Here is a 16,063-nt window from a genome sequence, read left to right as displayed (position 1 = left end):
GCGCAATAGGGCCAAATCCAGCACTATGAGATTATTCAACCCTGATCACATGTGACGTGACGTATTCACCTAATGGCTAACTCCCATCACTCAGAGTCCTACAAAGCACAAAGCAAGAAACATTCGGACACAGGAAACTACTCAAGCAAATCTATCCTCGTAACGAGAAACTGTACTAGCATGCAATTCTCAATAAGTTGAAACACATATAACAGGCACATAAGGCATCCTCCTAGATCCTTAGTCCTATTCTAGCATGCTGTTCTACTGAAACTGGAACGGATAATTATAACATAAACTTGTATGGGTAATTTGGGAGTACTTACTTGAGCTCGGCTGATCGCATGCACCACACCCTTTTCCTTTTCTCAAAACTCTTTTCTTTTTAAGTTTCTTTTTTCAAAAATTATTTCGAAAACATTTTTCTTTTGAAAATCTTTCACCATTTCCTTAGTTTGAGTCCAGTCATACCAGAAAGTGTGGCTGAATCCCTCAAACCAAGGCTCTGATACCAACTTGTAACATCCCAAAAATACAACCCAAAAATTTTCGTTTGAAAACTTTACTAAATCATCATATCAAATATTAAAAGATAAATCCATGGATCATGTGTCTCAAAATGTCATAATAAGTTTATCAAATCAACTGATGTCAAAACATATCAAAGTATCTGAATAAAACTCCCAGGATAAACTGAAGCTGTGGTGTGTGCCATGCCATCATCCCGAGCTCTTCCCCTTACTAGCGGAAGTACCTGAAACCAAAAACTGAAACTGTAAGCACAAAGCTTAGTGAGCTCCCCCAAACTACCACATACCATACAATAACATATAAAACAACTACTGGGCCTTGACCACTGCATCGGACCGAAGTCCGGAACTAACCAGGGCCTTGCCCTCTGCATCGGACCGAAGTCCGGAAACTGCATCGGACCGAAGTCCGGAACTAACCAGGGCCTTGCCCTCTGCATCGGACCGAAGTCCGGAAACTGCATCGGACCGAAGTCTGGAAACTGACTGAACATAACATAGCATAATTATAACTACTAGCATAAACACAGATACTGCATAGTGCATCGGACCGAAGTCCGGAACACATAACACAAAGACATGCTTGAATCACAGAGACATCAAGCACACTGAACTACTGCATCGGACCGAAGTCCGAAACTACTGCTAACTAAACGGGTCGGCATTGTGGCTGTAGACCCGTTCCTACTGGAAGGAAACTCACCTCGTAACGCTGGCTGCCGAGATGCTAAATCTGAAACCGCCTGACTGCTGCTCCGGAACTCCCCGCCTACAAATCCCATAAACACTAAATCAAATATTGATTACTAATCTCAGGGTAAAATAACTATTTACCCCTGGTCAAGTCAACTTCCAGTTGACCGGACTCGCCGAGTTGGGGCGCCAACTCGCCGAGTCCCTATCATCTATTCTAGTCCTCTACTCGCTTTTACTCGTCGAGTTTGGCAAGGACTCGACGAGTTCTTCTTCGATACTAACATCGAGTCTAACTTCATCCGACTCGCCGAGTTGTATGAACAACTCGTCTAGTTATCCTTCATCATATGAACACGTCCAGTCTGTGGCTCGCCGAGTCGTATGAACAACTCGTCGAGTCTGAAGAACAACTCGCCGAGTCCCAAGCATGCTATTACTATACAGTCGATTCTAATCGATTTCAGTGCTTCCAAATCATAGATCTGAGCTTCTAGGACTGGTTTTACACGTAAAGTTTCCAACTTTACGTGCATGCACAAGAGTATAAGGCTAAAATACCCAAAATCATCAAATACAAAGCACTTAGGGTTTGGAACAAGGCCATGATTGCATAAAGGTGGCTATAATGAGCTCCTGGAGTTCAATAACGTCCAGATCTAAGGTTTCCATCCAAAGGAGAGTCCATATCTCAAGTTTTGAATCATATAAGGCTCCAAAAGAGACATAACAAGCATAAAAGAGGGTTTAATGGAGGAATACACAAGGTAATAACTTTATTACCTGAATGAGAAACAGATGGAAGCTAACTCTTGGATCTCCTTTCTCTTCTATGGACCGTCTTTCCTTCCTTCTCTTACAAAGCTTCCAAACTAGCACAAACACACTCAAGCTCAACAATGGGGGCTAGGGTTTACAGGGGAAATGCTCTAAAGGTGTTGGAGGCTGGGTGGGAGGCTATAATGACGTTTAAATAGGGTACAAACCCTTGAAATTAGGGCTTCATCCAGACAGGCAGACTAGCCGAGTCCGAGGATATGGACTCGTCGAGTTGCCAACTTAACCCGCGTGCAAATCCCGTCTCTACTCGACGAGTCGGGCTACAGACTCGTCGAGTACCTCTTTAAGAAATGAAAATTACTTTAATTAAATCACATACCAGAAATGGGGCGTTACAACTCTCCCCCACTTAACTTAGACTTCGTCCTCGAAGTCTGCTGTTGCTGACTCTAAAAATATCTCTGGGTAATGCTCCTTCATTTCCTCCTCGGCCTCCCATGTCCACTCTGAACCCTTCCGGTGCTGCCACTGCACCTTCACTAACTGAACCACCTTGTTCCTCAAGGTCTTCATCCTCCGATCTAAGATCGCAACTGGCCTCTCGATATAATTCAGGCTGTTATCAACCTGAATATCCTCCAAGGGTACCACTGCTGACTCGTCCGCCAAACACTTCCTCAACTGAGAAACATGGAAAGTGTTGTGGATCTGGCTAAGCTCTTCTGGAAGATCCAACCGATAAGCAACCCGACCCACCCGGGCCAAAACCCTAAACGGACCAATAAACCTGGGGCCCAACTTGCCCCTCTTCCAGAACCTGATAACACCCTTCCAGGGTGATACCTTTAGGAGGATCATATCGCCCACCTGAAACTCCAAATCCGAACGCCTCCTGTCGGCGTAACTCTTCTGCCGACTCTGCGCAGTCTGCAGTCTGCTACGGACCTGCTGGATCAACTCTGTGGTCTTGAGTACCACCTCTGTACTCCCTATGACTCGCTGACCGACCTCACCCCAACAGATTGGGGTCCTGCACTTCCTCCCGTAAAGCATCTTGAAGGGAGGTCGGTCTATATTGGAATGATAGTTGTTGTTATACGAAAATTCCGCTAACGGAAGATACGTATCCCAACTGCCACCGAAATCTAGTACACATGCCCGAAGCATGTCCTCGAGAGTCTGAATCATTCTCTCGCTCTGTCCATCCGTCTGAGGGTGGAAAGCGGTGCTGAAGTGAAGACGAGTCCCCATCTCGTCATGAAACCGCTTCCAAAACCTGGAAGTGAACCGGACATCTCGATCTGATACTACTGATACAGGCACTCCATGTCGTGCCACTACCTCGCGCACATAAATATCGGCTAGCTTCTCGGCCGATATGCTCTCCTGAATCGGTATGAAATGCGCGTTCTTGGTCAGCCGATCCACTATGACCCAAATCGAATCAACTCCACGTGTGGTCCTGGGAAGCTTAGTGACGAAATCCATAGTGATATCATCCCATTTACACACGGGAATGTCTAACGGTTGCATCTTGCCGTGGGGTCTCTGATGCTCCGCCTTGACCTTCCTGCAGGTCAGGCATCTCTCCACATACCAAGCTACGTCCCGCTTCATGCAGGGCCACCAATAATCGGGTCGAAGATCTCTATACATCTTCGTCGCCCCTGGATGGATGGAGAACCGGGACTTGTGGGCCTCATCCATCAACACCTGCCGTACTCCTCCCTAATACGGCACCCAGACTCTCCCATGAAGGGTCAACAATCCTCGACTGTCATAATCGAAAGAAGCTACCTGGCCCACAATCCTCTCACATTTCTGCCTCTCCTCCTTCAGGCCCTCAACCTGTACCTCTCTGATCTGCTCCAACAATGGAGTAATTACTGTCATCCTCAGACATATATCCCTGATCGGGGCTGCTACCGCCTTGCGGCTCAGGGCGTCGGCCACTACGTTGGCATTGCCCGGATGATAAAGGATCTCACAGTCGTAATCCTTTACCACGTCCAACCATCGGCGCTGCCTCATGTTCAGATTCGACTGATCCATGAGGTACCTCAAACTCTTGTGATCCGTGTAAATGATACAGCGGACCCCATAGAGGTAATGTCTCCAAATCTTGAGGGCAAACACCACTGCCCCCAGCTCTAAATCGTGCGTCGGATAGTTAGCCTCGTGAGGCTTCAACTGTCTAGAGGCATAAGCTATCACATGCCCTCGCTGCATCAGCACTGCTCCCATACCTGTGATCGAAGCATCACAGTAAACTACAAAATCCTCTACTCCCTCTGGCAGGGTAAGGACTGGCGCCTCGCACAATCTCTGTCTGAGGGTCTCAAATGTTGCCTGCTGCTCAGGTCCCCAACGGAACACCACCGACTTCTTGGTCAGTCGGGTGAGTGGAACTGTTATCTTGGAGAAATCCTGAATGAATCTCCTGTAGTACCCTGCCAAACCTAGGAAGCTCCGAATCTCAGATGGAGACATCGGGACCTCCCACTGCATCACGGCCTCTATCTTGGCCGGATCTACTAGTATACCCTTCTGGTTGATGAGGTGACCAAGGAGCTGCACCTCGCACAACCAGAACTCGCACTTGGAGAACTTCGCGAAAAGTCTCTCCCTCCTCAAAGTCTCTAGCACCTCCCTCAGGTGCTCCTCATGCTGCTCCTGAGTCTTGGAATAAACCAAGATGTCGTCGATGAACACTATCACATACCGATCCAACATCGGCCTGCATATGCTGTTCATGAGATCCATGAACGCGGCTGGAGCGTTGGTGAGCCCAAACGGCATCACCACAAACTCATAATGACCATAGCGGGTCCTAAAAGCGGTCTTCTGCACATCCTCATCCCTGACCCGCATCTGGTGATATCTTGACCGTAGATCGATCTTGGAGAACCAAGATGCTCCCTGAAGTTGGTCAAACAAATCATCTATCCTCGGAAGTGGGTAACGGTTCTTCACCGTTGCCTTGTTCAGCTCCCGATAATCTATGCACATACGGTGCGACCCATCCTTCTTCCTCACGAACAAGATTGGGGCTCCCCATGGTAAACTACTCGGCCTGATGAAACCCTTGTCTAGCAGCTCCTGCAGCTGCGTAGACAACTCCTGCATCTCTGGAGGAGCCAACCGATACGGTGCTTTGGCTATCGGAGCCGCACCCGGGACCAGGTCAATCCGAAACTCAACCTGTCTCTCCGGAGGTATTCCAGGCAAATCCTCTGGGAATATGTCTGGGTACTCTCGTACTATTGGCACATTGTCAACTGTCGCCTTACCCTTCTCCCGGGCATCTATGACATAGGCGATGTACCCTGCGCAACCCCGCTGAACGTAGCGCCTTGCTCTCGCTGCTGAACAAAGAATCGGTCCGCGCTGAGGCCTCTCGCCCTGAATCACTAACTCTCCCCCACTGGGAGTGCGAACCCTCACTAACTGCAGCTCACAATCAATCACTGCCCCATTGGGGCTCAACCAATCCATACCCACTATAACCTTGTTCCCTCGCAGAGGAATAGGAACCAAGTCTACTGAAAACTGCTCATCGAATAACCGAAGCGAACACCCCTTATGCACTCTCGCGACCCTGACGGTCCCGTCGTCCGCTATTTCCACCTCGAGTGGACAATCCAGCTCCCCCGGAGCTCTGCTAAACCTCTTGCTAAGCGCAAGCGAAACAAATGATCGGGTAGCCCCCGAATCAAACAATATTGTAGCTGAAATGCCGTTCACTAGGAACGACCCTATATATACCAACATACACTCATAAGAAACAATCAATATCAATAAAGAAATAAGAGAAAAATATATACCCGTCACCACATCAGGAGTCGCTCGCGCCTCCTCTGCTGTCATCTGAAAAGCTCTACTCTTCGCCACTGGCGTCTCACTCCGGCCCTGACGGCCGTCTGTAATCCTCAATGTTGCAGGGGCAGGTGCTGACACCTTCCCTGCTGCTGCCAAACTCGGACACTGGGACTTTTTATGTCCCCTCTGATTACAATGGAAGCAAATCAGATTAGATGATGTGGTGGTGGTGGTAGCTGTACAATCCTTGCTCATATGCCCAGTCCGACCGCACTTATAGCAACCGGCACTACCTGCCTTGCACGCCCCATTGTGCAATCTCCCATACTTGCCACACCGACTGTGGCTCTGCTGTCCTCTAGATATATGATCTGATACCTTGGGCTTTTTGCCCGAACTCCCTGTGCCAGATACCGCCTCCGGCTTCCTCTTCTTCTCCATCTCCAAATCTATCTCTCTCTCACGAGCCCCCGCAATCATATCATCCAGCGTTTTACAGCTGGACCGGCTCACAAACTGGCGGATATCACTCCGCAACATCTCATGATAACGGGCCTTCTTCATTTCCTCATCAGTTGTATACTGAGGAACGAGAAGAGCCCTCTCCCTGAACTTGGCGGTAATCTCCGCCACTGTCTCTGTAGTCTGGGTGAGATCCTGAAACTCCCTGGCTAACTGTTGCACCTCAATAACAAGTGCAAACTCGGCTCTGAACCTGGTAGTAAAATCAGCCCAATTCATCGCATCAAGCACTGCGTCATCCCCGATGACATGCCCGATCTCCTCCCACCAATCTCGTGCCCTGTCCTTCAGAAGACAGGATGCTAGTCTGACCTTGTCCCCCTCGGGACATCTGCTGGTGCGGAACGCATTGGCGACATCCGCCAACTACCTGGTACTCGCAATGGGATCCCGCACCCCATGGTAATCTGGAGCTCCACAAGCCCGGAACTCCCTGAAGGTGAGTGTGTGCGACCCCATCATGGCCGCCACCTCAGCACGGAAGGTGCTCAACCTCTCGTCCATCAGCTCTAAAATACCCTCCTTGATCGAACCGAAGATCACAAGAGTCTGCTCAAGTATGGTGCGAGTAACCTATGAAGAGAGGAACTCCCTCGTCTGCTCATCTAGATGCTCGACCCCCGAGCCTGATCCTGATCCCTCGCCGGCTCCTGAACTGCCGACTGCTGGCCTAGGGCGTAAAACCACCATTCTGAAAACACATCATGACAAACGTCAGAAACACTGATATATCTCGAGGGATCGCTACTACTACAAGTTTCCTGGTCTTGTTTCAGCTTTCCTTGGTTCAAGTACGGATCCTCTGCTTTCAGTAGTACGGGCACATACTACCTTCCACATCTATCCGTACTTTCCTCAAGTACTGCCTCGACTCCACCAAGTCATTTCTACTACTACTGATATCTGCTACTCTCATCCTAGGCTTGCCCTAGGGAAATCTCTGACTCCACCCAATCCAGTCCTCAGCTGCTGAATGCCTCCTTGTAATGCCAATTAGCCATCACCTGAATACCATCACAGGTGACGAGGCTCAGATAATCCTTCGAGTAAAAGACTCATCCCTACAACGGTTGGACTCAAACAAGAGTTGCATAATAGGGCCAAATCCAGCACTCTGAGATTATTCAACCCTGATCACATGTGACGTGACGTATTCACCTAATGGCTAACTCCCATCACTCAGAGTCCTACAAAGCACAAAGCAAGCAACATTCGGACACAGGAAACTACTCAAGCAAATCTATCCTCATAATGAGAAACTGTACTAGCATACAATGCTAAGCTCATACTATCAGGCATAACCTAAACAGGCTATCCTACTGCTGTCTACTCAATACTAGCATGCAATTCTCAATAAGCTGAAACACATATAACAGGCACATAAGGCATCCTCCTAGATCCTTAGTCCTATTCTAGCATGATGTTCTACTGAAACTGGAACTGATAATTATAACATAAACTTGTATGGGTAATTTGGGAGTACTTACTTGAGCTCGGCTGATCGCATGCACCACACCCTTTTCCTTTTCTCAAAACTCTTTTCTTTTTAAGTTTCTTTTTTCAAAAATTATTTTGAAAACATTTTTCTTTTGAAAATCTTTCACCATTTCCTTAGTTTGAGTCCAGTCATACCCGAAAGTGTGGCTGAATCCCTCAAACCAAGGCTCTGATACCAACTTGTAACATCCCAAAAATGTTCGTTTGAAAACTTTACTAAATCATCATATCAAATATTAAAAGATAAATCCATGGATCATGTGTCTCAAAATGTCATAATAAGTTTATCATATCAACTGATGTCAAAACATATCAAAGTATCTGAATAAAACTCCCAGGATAAACTGAAGGTGTGGTGTGTGCCATGCCATCATCCCGAGCTCTTCCCCTTACTAGCGGAAGTACCTGAAACCAAAAACTGAAACTGTAAGCACAAAGCTTAGTGAGCTCCCCCAAACTACCACATACCATACAATAACATATAAAACAACTACTAGGCCTTGCCCACTGCATCGGACCGAAGTCCGCAACTAACCAGGGCCTTGCCCTCTGCATCGGACCGAAGTCCGGAAACTGCATCGGACCGAAGTCCGGAAACTGACTGAACATAACATAGCATAATCATAACTACTAGCATAAACACAGATACTGCATAGTGCATCGGACCGAAGTCCGGAACACATAACACAAAGACATGCTTGAATCACAGAGACATCAAGCACACTGAACTACTGCATCGGACCGAAGTCCGAAACTACTGCTAACTAAACGGGTCGGCATTGTGGCTGTAGACCCGTTCCTACTGGAAGGAAACTCACCTCGTAACGCTGGCTGCCGAGATGCTAAATCTGAAACCGCCTGACTGCTGCTCCGGAACTCCCCGGCTACAAATCCCATAAACACTAAATCAAATACTGATTACTAATCTCAGGGTAAAATAACTATTTACCCCTGGTCAAGTCAACTTCCTGGTCAAAGTCAACTTCCAGTTGGCCGGACTCGCCGAGTTGGGCCGCCAACTCGCCGAGTCCCTATCATCCATTCTAGTCCTCTACTCGCTTCTACTCGTCGAGTTTGGCAAGGACTCGACAAGTTCTTCTTCGATACTAACATCGAGTCTAACTTCATCCAACTCGCCGAGTTGTATGAACAACTCGTCGAGTTCTCCTTCATCATATGAACACGTCCAGTCTGTGGCTCGCCGAGTCGTATGAACAACTCGTCGAGTCTGAAGAACAACTCGCCGAGTTGAAGAACAAGTCGCCGAGTCCCAAGCATGCTATTACTATACAGTCGATTCTAATCGATTTCAGTGCTTCCAAATCATAGATCTGAGCTTCTAGGACTGGTTTTACACGTAAGGTTTCCAACTTTACGTACATGCACAAGAGTATAAGGCTAAAATACCCAAAATCATCAAATACTAAGCACTTAGGGTTTGGAACAAGGCCATGATTGCATAAAGGTGGCTATAATGAGCTCCTGGAGTTCAATAACGTCCAGATCTAAGGTTTCCATCCAAAGGAGAGTCCATATCTCAAGTTTTGAATCATATAAGGCTCCAAAAGAGACATAACAAGCATAAAAGAGGGTTTAATGGAGGAATACACAAGGTAATAACTTTATTACCTGAATGAGAAACAGATGGAAGCTAACTTTTGGATCTCCTTTCTCTTCTATGGACCTTCTTTCCTTCCTTCTCTTACAAAGCTTCCAAACTAGCACAAACACACTCAAGCTCAACAATGGGGGCTAGGGTTTACAAGGGAAATGCTCTAAAGGTGCTGGAGGCTGGGGTGGGAGGCTATAATGACGTTTAAATAGGGTACAAACCCTTAAAATTAGGGCTTCATCCAGACAGGCAGACTCGCCAAGTCCGAGGATATGGACTCGTCGAGTTGCCAACTTAACCCGCGTGCAAATCCTGTCTCTACTCGACGAGTCGGGCTACAGACTCGCCGAGTACCCCTTTAAGAAATGAAAATTACTTTAATTAAATCACATACCAGAAATGGGGCGTTACACACTCACTCTTTACTCCAAAAAATGCTCATATCTCAAGCATGGGGTGGCTTTAACGTCCAAGACCTCATTTTTATGAATCCTCTCCACTAGAAACACTTAAAAGGACAGATATTAGGCTCTGGAGTTCAACAACTCATAAAGCTTCAAGCTTTGGGACCAAAACCCTAAAATAGACCATAACATGGTCAATTCAAAAAGGATGGGAAAGCTTTGAGCTTTATACCTTCAAATGATGTTCCAACCACAAAAAAGCTCAAATCCAAAGCCTGGACTCCAATTTCATTCTCTTCCATGCTCCTTCTTCACTCCAAGGGTACCACAAGAACACTTAGAAGCTCACAAATGGACTCTCAAGCTAGAGGAATGGATATTAGGGTTTTAAGAGGGTTGATGGCTGGAAATGGTGGCCAGAAATGAGGCCATCATATTCATTAAATAGGGACACCCCCTCATTTAGGGTTTTCACCCTGTGCCTAGTACGCCCAGCGTACTAGGTGGCTCCGCTTCAAATTCACGCACATGAGTACGCTAAGCGTACATACACGTACGCCCCGCGTACTCAGCTGCCACCTTTCTCAAATAAGGGACCTATGTTGCAAAAACTTCAAACTATTATAGCTTCCTCGTTATAAGTCCCTTTCCAATGAACCTTATATCCACGAAAAGGTGGCGAGAAGCCCTATGCTTCTAGCAACTCGTCGCAGCCCCGAGGCTTCCTCATGCCCGAATTACAGCCCACGAACCCTAAATCACGGACGATCTGAAAGAGGATATTACACAAAGGGTCTTAAGGCCTTTAAATAGGGTGCAACACCCTAAAAATTAGGGTTTCCTTCCCAGCTGCCAACACGTCGTGTTGAGGCACCTCAACACGCCATGTTGGTTCATTTAATCTTCGCGATTTTTCCATCCTAGACACGTCGTGTTGGTTCCTCCAACACGTCGTGTCTAACCGAAAAGATGCTTTACTCCCAACAATTTCCCCACAAGATTTTGGGCGTTACAAACGAAGGAGTAGTTGATCACTTATCTTAGGGTTAACGTTATATATGATTCAGAGTTCGGCAGTGACTTTAAAAAGCACTCTTTGCTGTTTGGTTCGGGGTTATACTTGAAATTGTAGTTATAGACTTATCCAAGTGGGAGACTATTGGATTAAGGTGTCTAAGCGCATAACTAAATTGGTATAAACTTGTAATTAGAAGCAAAGTCCTTTTGTGTTGCCTTTGCAACTAGAAATTGATTAGAATGACATTTATAGAGAGATGAAATATTTTTTTAGTTTATTGTATGATTAATAAATTAATTATAAATATATTAAGTTAATTAATAATTTATCATAATTAATTTTGAATTAATTGGGATCAATTGGAATTAATTGGAAGTGCAAAGGTTGCTTGGTAATTGATTAATAATTAAGCAAATGACACGGTTTTGGATGCCTTGGAGGGCAATCCAGAATGCTCCATTTACTAAAAGGAAAGTAGATAGTTACCAGGATTTGAAATGATATTATTTTATGTTCAAATATAGGGTTTTTAGGGTTTCCTAACAACTATATAAAGGGGCACAGGGCTTGCATTTTATGGCCACTTCTTTCTAAGATACCCTAGTTGAAAATTTGCCTCCCTTATCCTCTCTTCTCTCTTGTGTTCTAGTTTCTAGCTTTGGGTGTGAGCCATTAGAGGCATTGTCCTTTTGGTGCTAGCGTTCTAAAGAATTACAAAGGAAGGAATCAAAGAAATTGTTTACAATAACAATTCAAAAGATATATAACCCTAAAATAGCATTTTTTTTTTATTATAATAGGGCTTATGAAGGGTTTCTAGTTCATAATATGTTGTCTTTAATGTGAAGACATAGATCGTAGATTGCATGTAACCTTAATTGTTAAGTGTTATTTTCTGCATTGCACATGAATTTTATAACCTATGAAACCCATCAGATATTTCTCTTCCATCACAAAATCCCATCCCCGGGTAAGTTTCTTTTTCTGCACAATCGTTTTTTTTTTTTTTGGAATTTGCACTACATTTTTTCATCAATTTTGGATGTTTGATTATGAGTATCTGATTTTGCAATCGATGACCATCGCTTAATTTTTAATTTTTAATGTCTGATTTTGAATGTGGTCAATTTTCGAAGTCTGGCTTTGAATGTGATCGATTTTGGAATGTCCTTTGTCATTTGTTTCAAGGTCTGATTTGCCAACATACATATTTTTTCATTTGTTTGAAGGTCGCCACTACTATGAGCATAAAAAAATTTCCAAAACTTAGGTGGAATATGTTTCTCTAATGTTTCTTGCTTGTTTCAAACAATGTTACTGATTCAGATTAAATAGTAAAATGCAACACACATGTCAGTAAAATAATGAATGATACACTTGGAAATGATGTAGGAGTTGATGAACACTGAAAAAAATTAAACAAAAGGGTACATACTAAAAGGGACATAATTGCAATCTCACTACATTCAGGGGCGTAGTCACTTACAAGCAAAGTGGGTCCTAGGACTCACCTAATTTTTTAATATTATATAGTATTTGTATAGAAAAAAAAATAGGAACTACCTTTAAAAAAAATTAGGAACTACACCAAATAAGAAAAACAAATAAATAAAAAAATAATGGCGGACTTATATTTAAATTTCAAAGCAAATGGTTAATACTTTCAAAACCTATCACACATCGGAGATAAAGAAAGAGTTGAAGTTGTTTGATGTTATAAAAATAAATTATGAATACTTTTTAGGAAATTTAAAAAACAACACAACTCCTCTCATATTGTTGGTCGTACAAAATGGTTGTTGCAAATGAACTTTTTAAAAAGGAAAGATACCCGGTCGTGCAAAGTAGTTTTTTTTTGTTGCAAAAATCAGGTTTTAGGGTTGAGTAGACTGATTTTACCAGTTTTTAGCTATTCTATCGGTCCGGTTGAACTCGAGTTTTTACAAACCAGTTGTTTTTTTATTGGTTCGACCCGACCCGATATGTCATATATAACGTTGACTCTTTGGTTTTTCCGTTTGCACTTAATTAGGAACCACGTGCAATTCTATTCTAGATTCGCCACTGACTACATTAACTCTATGACTTGTATTATAGTAATTTGTTATGGTTACAATGTAATTCCTTCTGTATAAGATTGCACCATGTGGTAGGTGATGTGTGTCCTTAAAAGTGGTTTCCTTTCCAATTTGTAACATGCTATATATGTAAACTGTAGAGAGAGAGGTTGTAACCTGTAAAAATGAGATTTTGAACATGGTTGAATGTCCTTTTTTTATTTGTCTATAATTGATTTCTAATAGCTGAATGGCTGGATTTGTGTTCTTTTTTCTATAATATGTAATCGATTTCTTTGTCTATAGTTGATTTATGTGTTCTATAATACATAATATTTGCTATTTGAACTTGGTTGAATTGTGGAATCTGTGTTCTTTTTCTAAATTATGTAATTGATTTATGTGATTCTCTTTAATCTGTTCATGTAATATGACATTGTTCATAAATATGTAATCGGTTTTCTTTTGAGCGTTTCTTTGTTTTTGTTATGAGATTCAAGATCAAATTCAAAGCCCCTGCAACCAAGTTACAATGTTATTGGAACAACAACCACACATGACTTTATAATTTTTGTTTTTTTAGTTTAGTTTTTATTTTAGTTTTATTCACAAACTTAAGAATGACATGACTCATGATCATCTTTTTAATTTGTAATTCTATGAGAATGAAGTATGAACAATTTAACTTTTTTATTGACATAATAGTTGTTGATATTTTTTAAGTTTTCAAATTAATAAAAAATTAGATTTTGTTTAATAAACGGGTATCCATCGGGTTAACCACCTTTTATAATTATTTTATTCAATACAAGAGATAATATAAGAGCAATATGAACATTTTTCATGATTCACAACAGTCCGTCATGTTATCAGTCAGAGATATAATCAAACAAATATGATTTTAGTTAGATGAGGATACAATAGATGTTGTAATCAGTAACTGTCAAAGTAACCGTCAAACGACCATTTAATTTAATCGTTGAATATATATCTATTTTAGTTTAGGATTTTCAATATCTCAATGAAATTAAAATATTATTAAAATTAAAGATTAGTTAGACCTATTTATGCTCAGTTTAAAACCCTGATTTCCCGCTCCATTTTTTTTTCTTTTCTTCCCCACCTTTTCACTTTCATTTTATCTGTCCAGTCTACGTAATTCACCAATGGCGACGACGGGAGATGGAAGCGGAGCCGGAGAAAAGTCCCGTAAGAGGCCTTTCCGGCGAGGTTCACCACCGTTTATCTCACTTAGAATAGTTTTTAATTATTCTTACATTTATTAGGTTATTTGGGGCCTATATGGCTGTAATCAAATGCTATATTTTATGGCTATCGTAAGGCATCATAGTTGGTGTGTCTTAATATTAGGTTTTTCTTTGTTTCATTGAATGATGGCTGCATCCTTTTCAATTGATCAGTGATTTTTTTTTCTTTTGCTGTAGAAAGTCATTTAATTTACTAAATCATAGGTTTATGCAATTAGGAATTAGTTTCTTCTTGGTCGATATCTGATCTCTTCATTTTTGAATTGCGTATGTCTTCTTAAATTGTAGATCTGAACTTTCGACATTTTGTTTTCTAATGATCGAATACTCCTTGCTGCATGCTTCAACTGCTTAAGATTTTGCAATATGGCTGCAGAAAGCCAGTTATTTATAAACTATAAGTAATCATTCAATTTAGCGTTACTGGCTTTACTCATTTATATGATTATGTGTATGAGAAAATTTAGTCCTCAGGATGAGACCTTTTGAGGGTAATAGAGGGATGTATTAGGATGAAAGTGAAAGTTGCTCAATTGTTCCTCATCACTGAGAAAATATGACTTTTCCTAAAGTTCATTTGATCAAAAATGGATTTATGAGTTAAAAGGACATCCTGAATATGCACATATTTGTCATAAGTAAATGTATAATTGACATCTTTAAATGGTAACTCTTTAAATTTTAGTTATGTATGAACATGCACATCCTACTTCATGAGATATTCCAGTGCTAGATGAACATGTACATACCCCTCACAAAAGCTCTTCTGTGACCAGATATTAATGAAGAACTGCATTATGTTTCTCCAGAGGCTGGGCATAAGGTAAGTTGTTGTGTGCTTTGGGTGTGTTCTCAAATCTCAATATTGTGTGCTTTACATATTAGAATGTGGTGTAATGATGTCTAGAATTATGTTAATAGCATTTCAAAATTTTGCTTAAACATAAGTTTTCAAACTTCTTTTGTTTTTTCACATATTATTTTTAAATCAAGCTCTCTGTTGAATTTTTCTAGTTTTAGTTAAGAGAACAAAATAACAATATTTGCTTTTTTGATTTTATGATATTCCTTCATGAGTTGTGTTGCTGGTTTGATCCTGATTACTGTATATTGTTAATTTGTTCTTAGTGTTATATCCATACTTGAAAGTTTTATTAAGAGTCATTACAATTATAACTATCAAAAGTAAATGGATGGGAACTTTTTCTTTACTAGTTCATTAGTAATGTGTATGTATATGTCGTTGTGTCAATGCTTTATCCTACCATTTTGTGTGAGACCATTGTAACCTTGATGCACTTTTCATGAACTGAAGAAGTTAACCGAAGTGTCAGATGAAGGTGGGAATTCTACTAGCATTTTTGCTGCCACTGGGATATTGGAGCTTGAACAAATGTTGAAAGAGAAAACCTTCTCTAGGTTGGTCTTTCTTGAAGTAAAATCCTACACTGTTATTATTTACACTCTATGTGGTAAACTTTTGGCTAGTCATCAAAAACTTGTTATAAATTATGTGTGTGTAAGAACCCCAACATTTTTTAATGTAAAATTTTTATTGCTAGGTACCATTTAAGTAATTTTGGCTAGTTTATGTATGCAGTGACTGTCACCATGGAATTTGTAAACAGGGAAATTGTGTACATTAATTTTACATAGAAACTTTACAGCCTAATATTAGCTAATATACAACTGTTTGAAGGTTGATGCATATCTTCCATTGAGATATGAATGCAGCGTAGTTCTTGAAAGTTGTAAATTGACGCATATCTTCCAGGTTCATGCTGTGATGGCAATATAATAAGACCTGATAAAATTTCAACTGAAAATAACGGAATTATAGAAGAAGTACAAAAGTGGTCTGTG

The 16,063-nt window shown here is 41.9% G+C and overlaps 1 long non-coding RNA gene across 1 annotated transcript; it reads left to right on the top strand.

Annotated features, from left to right (window-relative positions):
• Positions 1–14,085: 14,085 nt before the first annotated feature.
• On the top strand, positions 14,086–15,714 carry LOC145123916 (uncharacterized). The gene is made up of 3 exons (XR_013715409.1): positions 14,086–14,162; positions 14,977–15,023; positions 15,516–15,714. It is a non-coding gene; the product is annotated as an uncharacterized LOC145123916 (long non-coding RNA).
• The last annotated feature ends 349 nt before the right edge of the window (positions 15,715–16,063 follow it).

Source organism: Lactuca virosa, chromosome 7 (genome assembly GCF_052849685.1).
Source record: "Lactuca virosa cultivar CGN04683 chromosome 7, Lactuca_virosa_CGN04683_v6, whole genome shotgun sequence".
Taxonomy (NCBI): Eukaryota; Viridiplantae; Streptophyta; class Magnoliopsida; order Asterales; family Asteraceae; genus Lactuca; species Lactuca virosa.
This window is presented reverse-complemented; position numbering and strand designations above follow the sequence as displayed.